Source organism: Cnephaeus nilssonii (genome assembly GCF_951640355.1).
Source record: "Cnephaeus nilssonii genome assembly, chromosome: 10".
Lineage (NCBI taxonomy): Eukaryota > Metazoa > Chordata > Mammalia > Chiroptera > Vespertilionidae > Cnephaeus > Cnephaeus nilssonii.
In genome coordinates this window covers 45,221,283-45,234,798 of record NC_137081.1, presented here as the reverse complement: position 1 = coordinate 45,234,798, position 13,516 = coordinate 45,221,283, and positions in this window count along the sequence as shown.

The following is a 13,516-nucleotide window of genomic DNA, read 5'->3' as shown; positions in this document are numbered from 1 at the left end:
CTGGGTTGCGGGCTCGATCCCCAGTGGGGGGGCGTGCGGGAGGCAGCCGATCGATGATTCTCTCTCATCATTGATGTTTCTGTCTCTCTCTCCCTCTCCCTTCCTCTCTAAAATCAATAACGTATATTAAAAAAAAAAAAAGATGTAGGTGGCAGGTGGTGACGAGGGGGGACTCTGGGAACACACAGCCAACTATGGTACTGTGGTGTCAGTGTGTCAGTGGGAGTGTGAGTGTAAAAGAGTGTGTGCGTGAGAGCATGTATGTGTGTTTCTAACGTACTACTCATGGGGGAGCTGCCCGGAGGAAGAGGAAAGGTTATTCGGCCACGCGGAAAGCTTATACAAAGAAATCTCTTCTCATGCAATTGGTGGATCCTGTTTCCAGGAACAGGGGCCTACCCAGCCTTTGTAACTCCTGCTCCAGTGTTCCCACCCTCACCCCTGCTCAGCATACTCTCCTCATTCAGACAAGCATTCAGACAGCTCCGAAACAGTCCTCGTTCCTCGTGTCCCCTCAACATGTTTACTCCCATAGATCCCCAGGCAGGTTCCTTCCCACAAGGTGCTTCCACCCCGAGTTCTGGCCACACTGGAAACCGTCAAGGGCCAGGGAGCCGTCACTCAGATGCCTCTCACTTCCCTTTGCGGCATGCCCTGCTTTATGTCCTGGTTTGGTGCAATGGTAAGCCCTTTCTAAAGGAGTCCAGTTGTCTGCTTGCCTCCTCTATCGGCTGTTTTCTCAGGCTGCTCTCTTTTGCTTGTTCCTATCAGGAAGGGCCTTTACCAAATTGCCTCCCCCCAAAGTTGTTAGACAGGACCAGGGTCTCGAGATCTGGGCAGTTCTCAATGTTATTCCTTGCTAAATGTTAAAATATAGCTCAGTATTCTGCAGATACAGCGGTAAACAGGACGAGGGTAGCCAACTGCAGAGGAAATCAACACGTAATTGACCAAACAGTGTATCTAGGCAGTGGCTAAGCCTCCCTTCCAGGAGGCAGACCGTTGGCTGGTAAATAAAACTGCCTTGCTCTGGCCACCTCTGTTTTTCCATAGCGCACCCCAGGTGGCCAGCTTCGAATTCAGTAACAGTGAGATGCTAAGCTGGACACACTGGAGCAGCCGTGGGCATGCTGGGACCATGGGCTGGAGGCGGGGTGCAGAAGTGGTGCTTCCTCCGAACCCAGAGCAGAGCAGAGCAGAGCCTAGGGCCCCACAGAGGCAACGGGCAGCTTCCCGGCTGGCTGCCAGTCGAGTTAATTTTGTTGTGAGTGTGTACTTCCATCTGAGGTGTTCTGAGCTCCAGCAATTTAAACATATCAATTTCACTGTGTCCTCCAGAGCCAAAAGTGGCTTTTGGATTATTTGCTATGTTGGATTATCTATATCTTTTTTTTTAATTTTTTAATTTGAGGGGCATGTTCATGCTCAAGTCCTCATCAAGGCTGTTTTGAATGTAACAGCAACCAACCTGAGCCAGTTCAGGGACAAAGGGGGAATTTCTCATGGAAAACAAGGATGTTTCTGGAAGATAGGAATGTCCCCGGGACCTTATGGGGGCCCAGCATCAGAAAGGATGAAGCCATCAGAGACCAGGGCACCCATCTTCTCAGACCCTGGGGGTGGGGGCTGCTCCTCTCTGTTCTCTTTTGTCCCCCTCCTTCTCCAGAGGTATCGCCACCCTACACTGTCTGAGTGATTCAGGTGCTCTGAATCACAGTTCCAAGCTCCCAGGAGAATTTGGGCTCAGTTAGGGCAGGAATCCACTCCTGAGCTAATTAGTTGTGGCCGAGGCAGGGGTGGGCAATAGTGTGCAGCCGGGCTGCGGGGGTTGGGAGGGCAGCATCTGAGGGAGAAGGCAGACCCAGAGGAAGGAGGTCACTGTGGGCCAGGCAGATATTCCAGGTGTGTCCACCGCAGCTGTTCATACGGTACATGTGACCTGTGCATCTCCTTTCCTTTCCCTCTTCATTTCTCTGTTCATCCCTTGTCTATCCGGTTCCTCCTCCGCATTGACTGTTCCCGAGACCAGGGACATGGCCTCCCACATCTATGAACCAGCAGGTTGTGTCTGACAATGTGCTGCATCTTATGAGGGTTTCAACAGAGAATGTAAGTGGGATGTTTCACATCTCAAACTACTGCTTCACCAAGATTAGACACACTTTGTTCTAAGACTTAGATCCAGTAGAATTTTAAGAGGCTTGTGCCTAACTGAATGAGACTTACGGTCCCTAATCCAAAGGTAAATACTATTCAGAGTGTTGTTTTATTAATTTAATAACATTAAAGAAGGTTTCTTGGATATTAACCTGGGGAAAAGAGGGCAGCTATTAGTAGAAAAGACCTGTCAAGATTCCTTCTGGTGGCCAGATTCATGGGCCCCACATGAGAACTTAAGCCTAGAGAAATTAAGTCATGGAGAAATTCAGAGACATGTTTTGGGGGCGGTTGTTGGCAGAGCTGACACCAGTGAGTTCTTCTACTCAGATCCCTGTTCCAGCCTTTGATCTGCCTCTGATGAGCTGGTGGTGCAGATGGGGGTTTACTGTGTGGTGTTCCTGGTAGACACAATGCCCGCACAGGCAAGAAAGTGACCTTTGGGGCTGCTGACCCTTGGAATTGTGTGACCTTTCCAGTTCTCGCTACCAACAAGCAATCGGGGCTCCGTTATTAGAAAAGAAACCAAATGATTGCAAGTTTTCTTAGTGTATTGTTTTGTGCTTAGTGCTAGCAACATTATATCACTAAAAGTTTACAGAAATTATTTGGCTTTTGAATATCTGTTCCCTAAAAGCACTTAAAAGAGCAAGATACTGGAGGAATGAGCTAAGCTCTACATATCTGAGTAGAAACTGGCCAAGTTGCTAATGGCTATTCTTTTGTCCTTGAGTGGTCATCTTGCAAGTTGTTGTATCTGAAAGAACTTGAAGTCTAGGTTTTTAATTGTAGGCTTGGCATGTCGAACCTGTTGAAGAGGATGAATTCTTAGTTCCATGGACAGCAAATTTAGATTCATTCAGACTTCAGTCAGGTCACATCCCTTGAAACATAACTGTATATAGCAAAGGCTGACATCAAACCCTTCACTGATAAGGCCAGTGTCTATCCCAGGGGTCCTCAAACTTTTTAAACAGGGGGCCAGTTCACTGTCCCTCAGACCGTTGGAGGGCCAGACTATAGTTTTTAAAAAAAACTATGAACAAATTCCTATGCACACTGCACATATCTTATTTTGAAGTAAAAAAACAAAACGGCAAAAACACTCGCATGTGGCCCGCGGGCCGTAGTTTGAGGACGCCTGGTCTATCCTGTCCCCAACACCACTCCGTGTCTCTGAGCCCCTAGCACACTAACCGTGAGAAATGACACTTCTCATTCCTTCCATTACCCAGCTCACCTGTACGACCCTAGAGGTGTTTGCCAGCAGTCACAGTGAAGAGACCCGCCTGCCTGTCCCCACGGCATGCCAGAAAGCCACAAATAGGCTTCAAAGCAGCGAGAGGCAGCAGAGAAGCGTCACTGGGATATTGTCATCAGCTCTTGGTGTCTTGCGCGCTCTCCATCCTTGGCCCTTCTGGCCCAGGCATGGGCCCCTCACACCGATCCTCATGTTGGGGCCCTTGATAAGGGCCAGGGTTGTTGCTGTCTTCATTCAGGCAATGTTAAAGCATGTCAAGAGTGATTCAGGCTGTTCGTGTTGACAGGAGATAGTGAGAAAGATGGTGTGACAAGTGTGTGGGATGTGACCTTGGGGGCATCCAGAATAGGAATGTGCTCATTCCTGCGTGCTTAGGCGGCAAAACAGGAAGATGAAACAGAGAGGACACAGCCGTCCCCCCTGACCACATCTCCGTCCCTTTTACAGCCTATCGTCAGCATCTTGAGGAAGTCGGGAAGGGCCTGAAATGTCAAGAGCCCAAGGACCCCGGCCCGTGCTGTCTTATCTAGTTTATGTCTGTGACGTGACGGAGCACTTCCAAGGGTGGGCACCTCATTGCCTTCCAAGGCACGCCATTCCGTCGCTGGAGATGATGGCTAGAAAATTGTATTAAACGGAAAATGACCTACGTATCCAAGAATAGGGGAATGGTTGAATGTGGAGGAGCAGGCAGGATATTTTGAAAGTTTATATTTTTCACAGTGTTATGAAAGATACTCAAAATATTAAGCAAGAAAAACAGGAAATAAGAGTTATAATACACATGTGAAAACGTGAGCATACGTTTGTATAAACATAGATATTTTCATTAAAAAGACTAAGACAGAGTGTTGGGAGTTGATTGACAGGTGATTTTTGTCGTGGCAGACACTACTGAGGGCTACTAAAAAGCCGTTCCTTTCTTCCTTGCCTCCTCCCACTACACAGGCTGGGAAAGCTGGGTACTCCTTTTCCAGTCTCTCCGGAGGGTAGAATTGGTCATGTTATCTAGTATGACAAGTGTGATATATGAGGACATCTGAGAAATTTCTCTTTTCTGGTAAAAGGATAGCACCATTAGGAAACGTCCTCTTTGCTACCTTGGCTAGCCCCTCACCATCACCTTCCTCCTTTGCTTTGAATGCTGATTTGTGGTTTTCAGAGCTTCAGCAGCCATGTTGTGCCCACGAGGCAACAGGTAGGAGGATGAAACCAACACTCTGAGAGGGGCGGGGAAGAAGGCTGGGAAACTCCTGAGGCCTCAGCTATAAGCTCCTTCTAGGCATTTTTTTTTTTTTTAATCATGGGAAACCATTTTTTTCCTTTAAGCCATTATTAATAAGGTTTTCTGTTACTTCCAGCGAAACAAACCCTAATGGATACATGTTTTCTTCATTATGCATTCTTGCAGTTTCTGCCTGAAGAAGCCACCCACCGTACTGATTTCACTCCTGAGAGCCATACATTACAAGTCCAATTCCTCTTTGACGGGGTAAGATTTTTAGATTCTTGTAGAAAGTTTTCATTTCTCCCCTGATGCTTCTCTTCTCCAGCTAAACATCACTGTTCCTGCCTTATGTGGTTTGGGGTTCCCCGATCCCACTGGTCATTCATTCTCCACATCCATGCTTTCGCCGCCTCCTTAGTGTTCAGTGGGCAGACCTGAAGTTAACATGCCCCATGGGTCTCATTGGGGAGAATGAACCTTATTGCCTACCCTCTCATTTGCATATGTTTTTCTACTAGAACAGCTTCAGATCCCATTGCTTTGGGGGATCCTCATCTGAGTCAAACTCCTGACCCTTTTCCATGTGCTTTGTGCAGACAGTTTTTCTTATTGTAATTAAAAACAAACAAACAACAAAAAACAAAAACAACTCAAGTGCAGGACATTCCCTTCATCCTTATTACGTTTCCTCTTATTAAATTCAGGCTGGCATTCCAGCTTGTTGAGACTTTTGTGGGTTCTAATTATGTATGTGCTGTTACTTTCAGCTTCCTGTCCTCTACAAATTTGATAAGCATGCCTCCTGTGTCTTCATTTCAACTCACTGATAGCAAGTGTAACCCAGATGTAAGTTGACGTCACCCTGCCCTGTGAGGTCTAAATAAAATTAGCTCAAGCCCCCTGTCACACATCCTGTGGGAAGGCAGACACCCTCCCTAAGATCTTTGCAAACTCCCAGGGCTTCCAGTCACTTGCATTTCCAGATTCCTCCTACTGGCCTTGGGCTCATGTGTATCCCTCCTCGGTGGCTGCTCTCTCCTCTCAGGTTCATGCCAACCCAGCCCTTTCCCCGGTTACTTTAAAGAAACAGGACAGTTAGGGGTGTGGCAGATTTTGCTCAAGACCTGAAGAGATGGTTGGTGTATGTGAGTGTGGTGGTGAGGGTCGTTGTGGTTACAGAGCAGGTACTCGGACATATTATAGGTCTCCTCATTCTGTCCTTGAAAGTCCCTCAGAAACACCAACTAGGACTTGCTTCCTGGCTTCCTTTTCCCACGTGCTCCTCAAAACTATCCAGAGAACCAAGATCCTAGGATTTCAAACTGCAAGGATTTGAGTATCCATTTGCATGAGGATGGACCAATCAGGGACCAATATCTATCTATGTAAGCCAGCTCCCCTGTGGCTCTGGGAGCGCACTTTCCCGTGCCACCATAGACTGAACATTGCATGTCCCTGGCTGAGCTGAAACACTGACGCTGTTCCACCAGAGCAGAGCAGACCAGCGCAGGCCAGAGCAGACTGGCACTGAGCAGAGCAGAGCTGTCTTGCCAGAATGGGGCCTGGCCCCAGGGCTGCCTGTCCCAGGGTTGCCTCACAGTCACGCTGTTTCACAACTGAGCTGTTTTGCACTGAATAAAGTTTCCTTCTTCACTGCACCCCAAATTAGGGATTCCTGTTGACATTGAATTGGCACTAATGACCAGTACCAATAGATGTTTGTTGGACTATTTTCTAATGAAAGTGTTGGGGGAACTTACTGTTTTCATTTACTTATGTTTATTGAGATAAAATATGTATACTATACCATTAACCATTTTAAATGGACAATTTAATCCTCACCTGAGGATATCTTCCCATTGATTTTCAGAGAGAGGGGAAGGCAGAGAGAAATTGCTAAATGCAACCTTAAGGTGTGATCAGGGCAAGAATTGAGGCCACCGATGCCATTCCCGGTCATCTGGTTATCAAGTTCCACAGCGCTGGGTTAGAACCGACTGTCTACTGAAGGGTGACTGAAGGTTTAGCTTCTCGGTGTCATGGGCATAACGATGGTTCTGCCGCACGCCGCATCCAGCCTGCTTGAACGCTAAGCCCAGTGTTGGCATCTCAAGATACGATTTGGCTGCTCAAAACAAAACCATGATGAACTAACTAATCTCTAACTTGAATTTTCATTTCAATCCTGTGTGAGTGGGCCCATCCTCCCCACCCTCAGCCCTAATATGAAAGACCAAGGTGGTGGTAGGGGGCCATCCGATAGGGCCTCCTATGAGGAAGGGTCTTTTCTGGAAGCCTTAGGTTGTTTGGCCTCCTTCCTTTCCTGTCCAGACCAGGTCATTGGGAAATTCAGTGCAGCACAAAAGCATAAACCTTTGGCCAACGTGAAGGTTTTCTTAATCTGATTAGGTGCCTGGCATTCAGAATCATTTAGTGCCTATTGTACAAAATGGATAAAAATGTGCTGAACTTCAGCTGCTTAATAGAACAAATAGAAGTATAATTCACCAGGCAATTACATCACAAGAAACAAGGCTTTTTCCCTTTGGGGAACCCAGAGATCTGTGATTCAAAGCATTGACTCTAGGGACTTAATCAAATTCTGAAGAACCCATTTCAACAGGTTACTAACAAGCCGGAATCCAGGGCATGGGAGCACACCCTTTCCCAAATTCCTCCTCTGCTGGGTGTTGGCCACCTGTGAAACACGGCGGTTCTGACGGTTTTTATAGGATTGGCTTGAAAGGCAGTAACCTTACAGCATTTGACTTTTACCATCCACACTATTCCATCGAGAATATAAACAGGCAGGGGAAGCTGCATTCAACCCCACTGTCCCCGCCCTCGTCTCCTTCCTTTCTAGTCAGTCAATAGGTCCCTAGAGGTTGCTCAAAGTCAGTATGTTAAGAAGCTCTCAGTTTTGTTCCTTCAGTTTGAAACTTTTTCTCTCCTGATCTACACTATCACCTTCCCACCAGAAAAGCAACAGTTAAAATATGGCTATGGTTTTTCTTTAAAAAGAAAGAGGAATGAGGTGGGGCACGGGTGGGGCAGAGAGGGGCACATGGGCTTGGAACTTAAGTGAAGACACATGTGGCCCATATGACTTCCAGAGAGGCTGGGTGGGATCTGCTGACAATCCCTGCGGTCCCATCTGCCTCTGAGCAATGGAGAAGAGACACAAAGTCCTGTAGTGAAGCCCCCGAGACCCACATACCTAGCGGGCTGCCTTGGACTTGCCGTTGATTGAGTACTGGTGTTGATTTTCCAGAATCACTCTTTGGAGAAGGAGCATAGAACCCAAACATGTAAGTAGGTTTGAGCTTTGAGTACCTGGCTGATGAAAACTGCCCTCATCCTTCACCAAGATACCTGGGCAAGGGCACCAGGTATGGATTTCACACCCTTGGGCAGCCATGGAAACCTGTTATTTGAACATTTGTTGACTAAATAGGCCATAAGGACACCCATATGGTCAAACCTATTTGGGCTTTTGCTGTCTTCTTTGGTAAACCCAACACCTCAGGATATTTTCCACTATTCTCTCCTCATGTGCCCTGTCACAGCCACATGGGCAACCTTGCTGGTTCTCGAACATACCAGGGAGGCTCCCAACCCATGGCCGTTGTACTTGACCTCTCCTCTGTGCAGAAGCTCTCTCCCAGATAGCTATATATTTGCTCCATCACCCCCTTAGGTCTTTGTTCAAATGTCACTCTCACAGAGACTTCATCCCTCCCAGCTCCCTTGGCACCTCCATTGCTCTGCTTTATCTTTTATTTATTTGTTTATTTTCTTTCTCTCCCATAAGAGGGCAAGCAACCTGAGAGCAGGGAGTCTTGTCATTTTTATCACCGTTATATCCTCATCACTTAATTGGTGCCTGATGCATAGTATGCACTAAATAAGTATTTGCACAATGGCTAGATAAGTGAATGTTCCTCTGAAGACACTTTCCTTGAGAGAAATGACATTTCTTCACATCATCAACACATTTTAAGGAGGTTATCATCTAGGGCCTGTAATGTGCTCTTGTTATTTCCATAACCACCCCAGGCAAGGCTTTTTTTTTTTTTTTGTAGTTGTTAATCCTCACTCAAGGATATTTTTTCCATTGATTTGTTTTTATTTTAATTTTTAAATTTTTTGTTTGTTGTTAATCCTCACCTGAGGATATTTTTCCATTGAATTTTTAGAGAGTGGAAGAAGGGAGGGACGGGAGAGGAAGAGAGAGAGAAACATTGATTGGTTGCCTCCTGTAAGCGCTCCTATCAGGGCCAGGATCAAATCTGCAACCCAGGTATGTGCCCTTGACCGGGAATCAAACCTGTGACCCTTTGGCTCCCAAGCCAACACTCTAACCACTGAGCAAAACCGGCCGGGGCTCCAGGCAAGGCTTTTTAAACATATTTATTTTCTGAATGAAAGTAACAGAAATATAGGAAATTCATTTAATCATTTAGCAACCCTTCATTGAACACGCACTTTACTATAGATCCTGTGCTAAGTGCTAGAAATTAAAAAAATATTTAAGACATAATTGTTGATTTCAAGAAACTTCTAATGGTGAAATAAAAACAAATAAAAGAAAAAATAAAATACTATCTAAATGTTATAGTGGAGAGTATGCTATGTTAGGATAAAAGGCTAAGCAGCTGTAACAAACAGACTCAACAATTCTGTGGCTTAAAGAAAAAATGAATTTCTCTCACATAACAGTAGTAGTAGGTAGGCAAGATGTTCTGCCTGGTCATCGAGGAATCCAGGTTTCTTTGGTATTACTTCCCTTCTACCTTAGAACTTTATCTTTGTCTGCATGGTTGAGGTTATCAGTCCCCCCAAACCTCAATGGGAGGTGTAGTCTCCCTTCCCCTTGAATTTGGACTCCATCATGTGACTTGCTTTGGCCAAGGTTAGAATGGGAGTAGGTGTGGCTCAAGCAGAAGCTTGAAATGCGCTTGCATGGTTAGGCTGGCCCTCTTCCTCCTGTGCCATGACGGTATGAGTTCCCTTAGGTAGCCGCTGCCCCTCCAGACTGGGCCCCAGAACGAACACTGTGGAGCAGATCAGAGCTCAACCCCAGCATGGAGTCAGACCCTTCCAGACTCACAGCTTGAAGTAAAGCCAACCCTGGGGGAGATCAAATGATCATTGTTTTAAGCCTGGGCGTTGGGTGGTTTGTGACACTAGAGAGAGCTCACTGATAATGGTCGAAGCTGGTCACGGTGCATCCATGTTCCAGCTCCCATGAAGGGGATAGAGCAGACGGGAGCAATGCATTCAGGACTGGAAGTGGCACAAATCCCATCAGTTCACATTCTCCACATGGTCACACACAGCTGCAAGCTGGGGGTGGGGCTGCAAAGTTAGTCTCTAGCTGGACCACCATATGCCACATGTATGCTTACCACTCGCTTTGTATTACAGGAAGGGAGAATGGATTTAAGGGACAGCTGGCAGTGTTCGCTATGTGCAGACAATGAAAGAAATGTCTTACTCTGGAGAACAGAAAGAGACAGTCAGAAGAAATTCCCCAGAAAAACACACTATTGAGCTGAGGTTTGAGGAGATGAGTAGGCGTTTGCCAGATGGAAAATACAGGGCAAAGTATTCCCTGTAGATGGAACGGGATAGATAGAAGAGGAAAATGTATGGAAAACCTTGGCTTGATTCCCAGGTCAAACTTCCCATCTCTCCTCCTCCGGATGCTCTCTGGGAAGTGTACAGATTTTTCTCCTCACCTCTGTAGCTCCTGACTTCCATGCAGAAACTAAATAAAGTTGTAAGTTGCCCTTAAACCAAAAAATAGGGCTTATATTTTTCAACACCTTAATTCTTGAACAGTAGAAAATGTTATAATGCAGCCCATTACATGGGATTTGTTATATGGGAATCATGTCCCCAACAGCTGGACGGACTAGTGCTTTAGTCCATTATCCAGATGTTAGGTTTGTCTCCTCCTGGGCTTCCTCCCTTTTGGACCTGGTTTCTGCTTACTCCCTCTCCCAGGCCTGGCTAGCAGAAGCCGGAGAGGTGGGATTGATGTGGTGTCAGCAGCATCCAACCCCAGATGCCCCAATGCCGAAAGAATTCTACAAAGGCAGGTGCTGCCAAGTGTCGGCTTCACTTAGGGTCTGATAAGTCACACGTGTCTTAACATCTGCAACCATCAGAACAAAGTCCAGATACAGTCTTCCCTCAGGATTCCTGAACTCATCTTCTCAGCCATCGTATACAGTTACCCAGTCTTCGTACTCTAAGCCAGCCAAATTATGTAGACGGGGAAATTTTAAATTCCTTATAAGCACATTACTTTCTACATCATAGCTCATTCTCCCTGAGTTTTTTGAAAAGTTCCCCTAGACATAAAATGCCTGCAGCTACATCAGGAAGAAGCAGTAGAGAAACATCCCTGCCCTCCTGCATTCTGTAAGCATCTAGGAAACTCTTGGAATCTGGCTTTCACACAGCACTACCGGTCAGCTCCCCCTGACAATTCAGGGCAGCACCTGAGGAACCGGAACAAAGTGGGTGGGCTTCCTGGGGGCTGATGTTGCTGCCATGGGAAAGCTAGACCTTCTGAGTCCTGGAAATGCCCCAGTTGCCCAGCAGTGGGGCCCGGGTAATGAGGGAGGCAGCCCAAGGCGGTTCCGGGCCCAACCCTGATCAGCTCTGCAGCAGGTAAGAGCTGACTGGACGAGGAAGCCCCGCCCCAAGAAATAATCCAGTGTCCAGAGCTGCTGTGTATTCTGGCCCAAGGCTCTAGCCACAAAACAATAGCAAGTGCTGTACAGCACTGATGTGCCCAGCACTGTTCTAAGCACTGTGCGTGTATTACCTCATTTAATCCTCACCATGACCCTGAGGTAGGTGCTTTTATCATCCTTCCTTTACAAGGAGGAAACTGAGACACAGAGTAGGATTAGAAATCTGCCTAAAACCACACAGTTGGTAAATTACTGGTGGAGGATTTGAGGCTTACCTTCTAACTCTGGAACCCATGCTTTTCATCATTCCACAATGCTATCCATCAAGCTCTGGAGGCTTTAGTTTCACAAACAATTTTTTTTTTAATTGCAAAGGTTATACATACATGTTTAGCAGACAACATTCTTCTCTCACAGCAAAGAAACGGACTCTGTTAACTTGAACCAAAGGGAATGAGGTGGTTGGGAGAATGTAAGGAAACACTGAAGACACAGGGTTGCACTGGAAGTCAGAGGAGCTCAGAGCTCCTGGTGTCTGGACCCAGTAGACACGGCCAGGGACTGAAGGAGCCCAGCACTCTTGTTCTTGCAAATCCCAGGGTGAGAGACCCACTGGGCTAGCCCGAGTCCCACAGCCACTTGTTAGTTGACTTGGGAGAGCAGAGCACCCAGTGAATGGCCCCTCCGTGACCATACACATGTAGAGAGCAGAGATTTCCCAGAAGGAAATTGGGAGCCTTTCCCCGGAAGGGGAATGGATGCTGGCTGACAAAACCAAGACATGCCTGTTATAGCATTCATTGTAATGTAGAAGCTTAAAATTAAGGACATGCAAATTCCTCGACGTACCACCGTCCAGAGATAATCAACTTGTAACGTTTTGGTCAGTATTTTCCAGTCTGCTAACTCCCATGTGAAATTTTATAAAAATGGTTATCACTTGGTCCTGCCGGTGTGGCTCTGTTGGTTGGAGCGTCGTCCCATGCACCAAGAGATTGTGAGTTCGATTCCCAGTTAGGGCACGTGCCCGGGTTACCGGTTCCATCCCCCTAGGGATCATGCAGGAGACAGCTGATTGATATTTCTCTCTCATGGATATTTCTCTCTCTCTCTCTCTCTCTCTCTCTCTCTCTCTCTCTCTCTCTCATCAATAAAAACATATTTTAAAAAAGAAAGTGCAGCTGAAACCGGTTTGGCTCAGTGGATAGAGCGTCGGTCTGCAGACTGAAAGGTCCCAGGTTCGATTCCGGTCAAGGGCATGTACATTGGTTGCGGGCACATCCCCAGTAGGGGGTGTGCAGGAGGCAGCTGGTCGATGTTTCTCTCTCATCGATGTTTCTAGCTCTCTATCCCTCTCCCTTCCTCTCTGTAAAAAATCAACAAAAGTATATTAAAAAAAAAAAAAAGAAAGTGCAAACATTTTTTTTTTAAAACTGGTCATCACTTGTGCCCACCTCCCTTCCTCTCTCTCGTAGGGTCAGAACCTCACTGATGCCACTGATCTCTTTCCTCATCACTGCCTCTAGCTCAGTGTTTCTCCAAAGACCTGATATGTTGCTTTTTAAAAAATTTAAAATCTGTCCCGACTAAAACTTTTATAAAATATAATAAAGTTAATTAAATTAAAAAGTTAAAATAGATGCATACTGTACATTCCCCAATTTTTTTATCATTAGATTCAACAGACATAACATTACCTTGCCTGGCTGTTATAAAAGTTTCTAAATGCTTACGCTCCATTTCTGTGCTTACCCAGGGAAAGCTGTCAGCAAACAGAATTAGTGGGCACTGCGAGTAGCAGTGTTCTAGATAACTCTGATTCCTTATTTCAATCTCAGCAAAAACATCACCTCTTTCACGAAGTTTTCCTGACAATCCTCCTCCAACTCCCATCTGGCTGGCTGGCTAGTCTCACAGAATTGTGTGTGTCCTCTCAGAGCATTCACTCATCAGCTGTCTTTTAAGTGAACCTGGCCTTCTGGGTTCAGGGTGCTTCTGGTTACCTCTGACTCTGTCATCCCTTTGCAGAAGTTCAGGGCTCCGAAGCCACTAGAGCCACCAAGTGAAAAAGAAATGCTGCCTGTCATTAAATTGAAGGTGTTAGGAATTGTAAGGAGCACCCCCAGTTCAGTGATGTACAAATAGGAACTGTAAGACACCTCC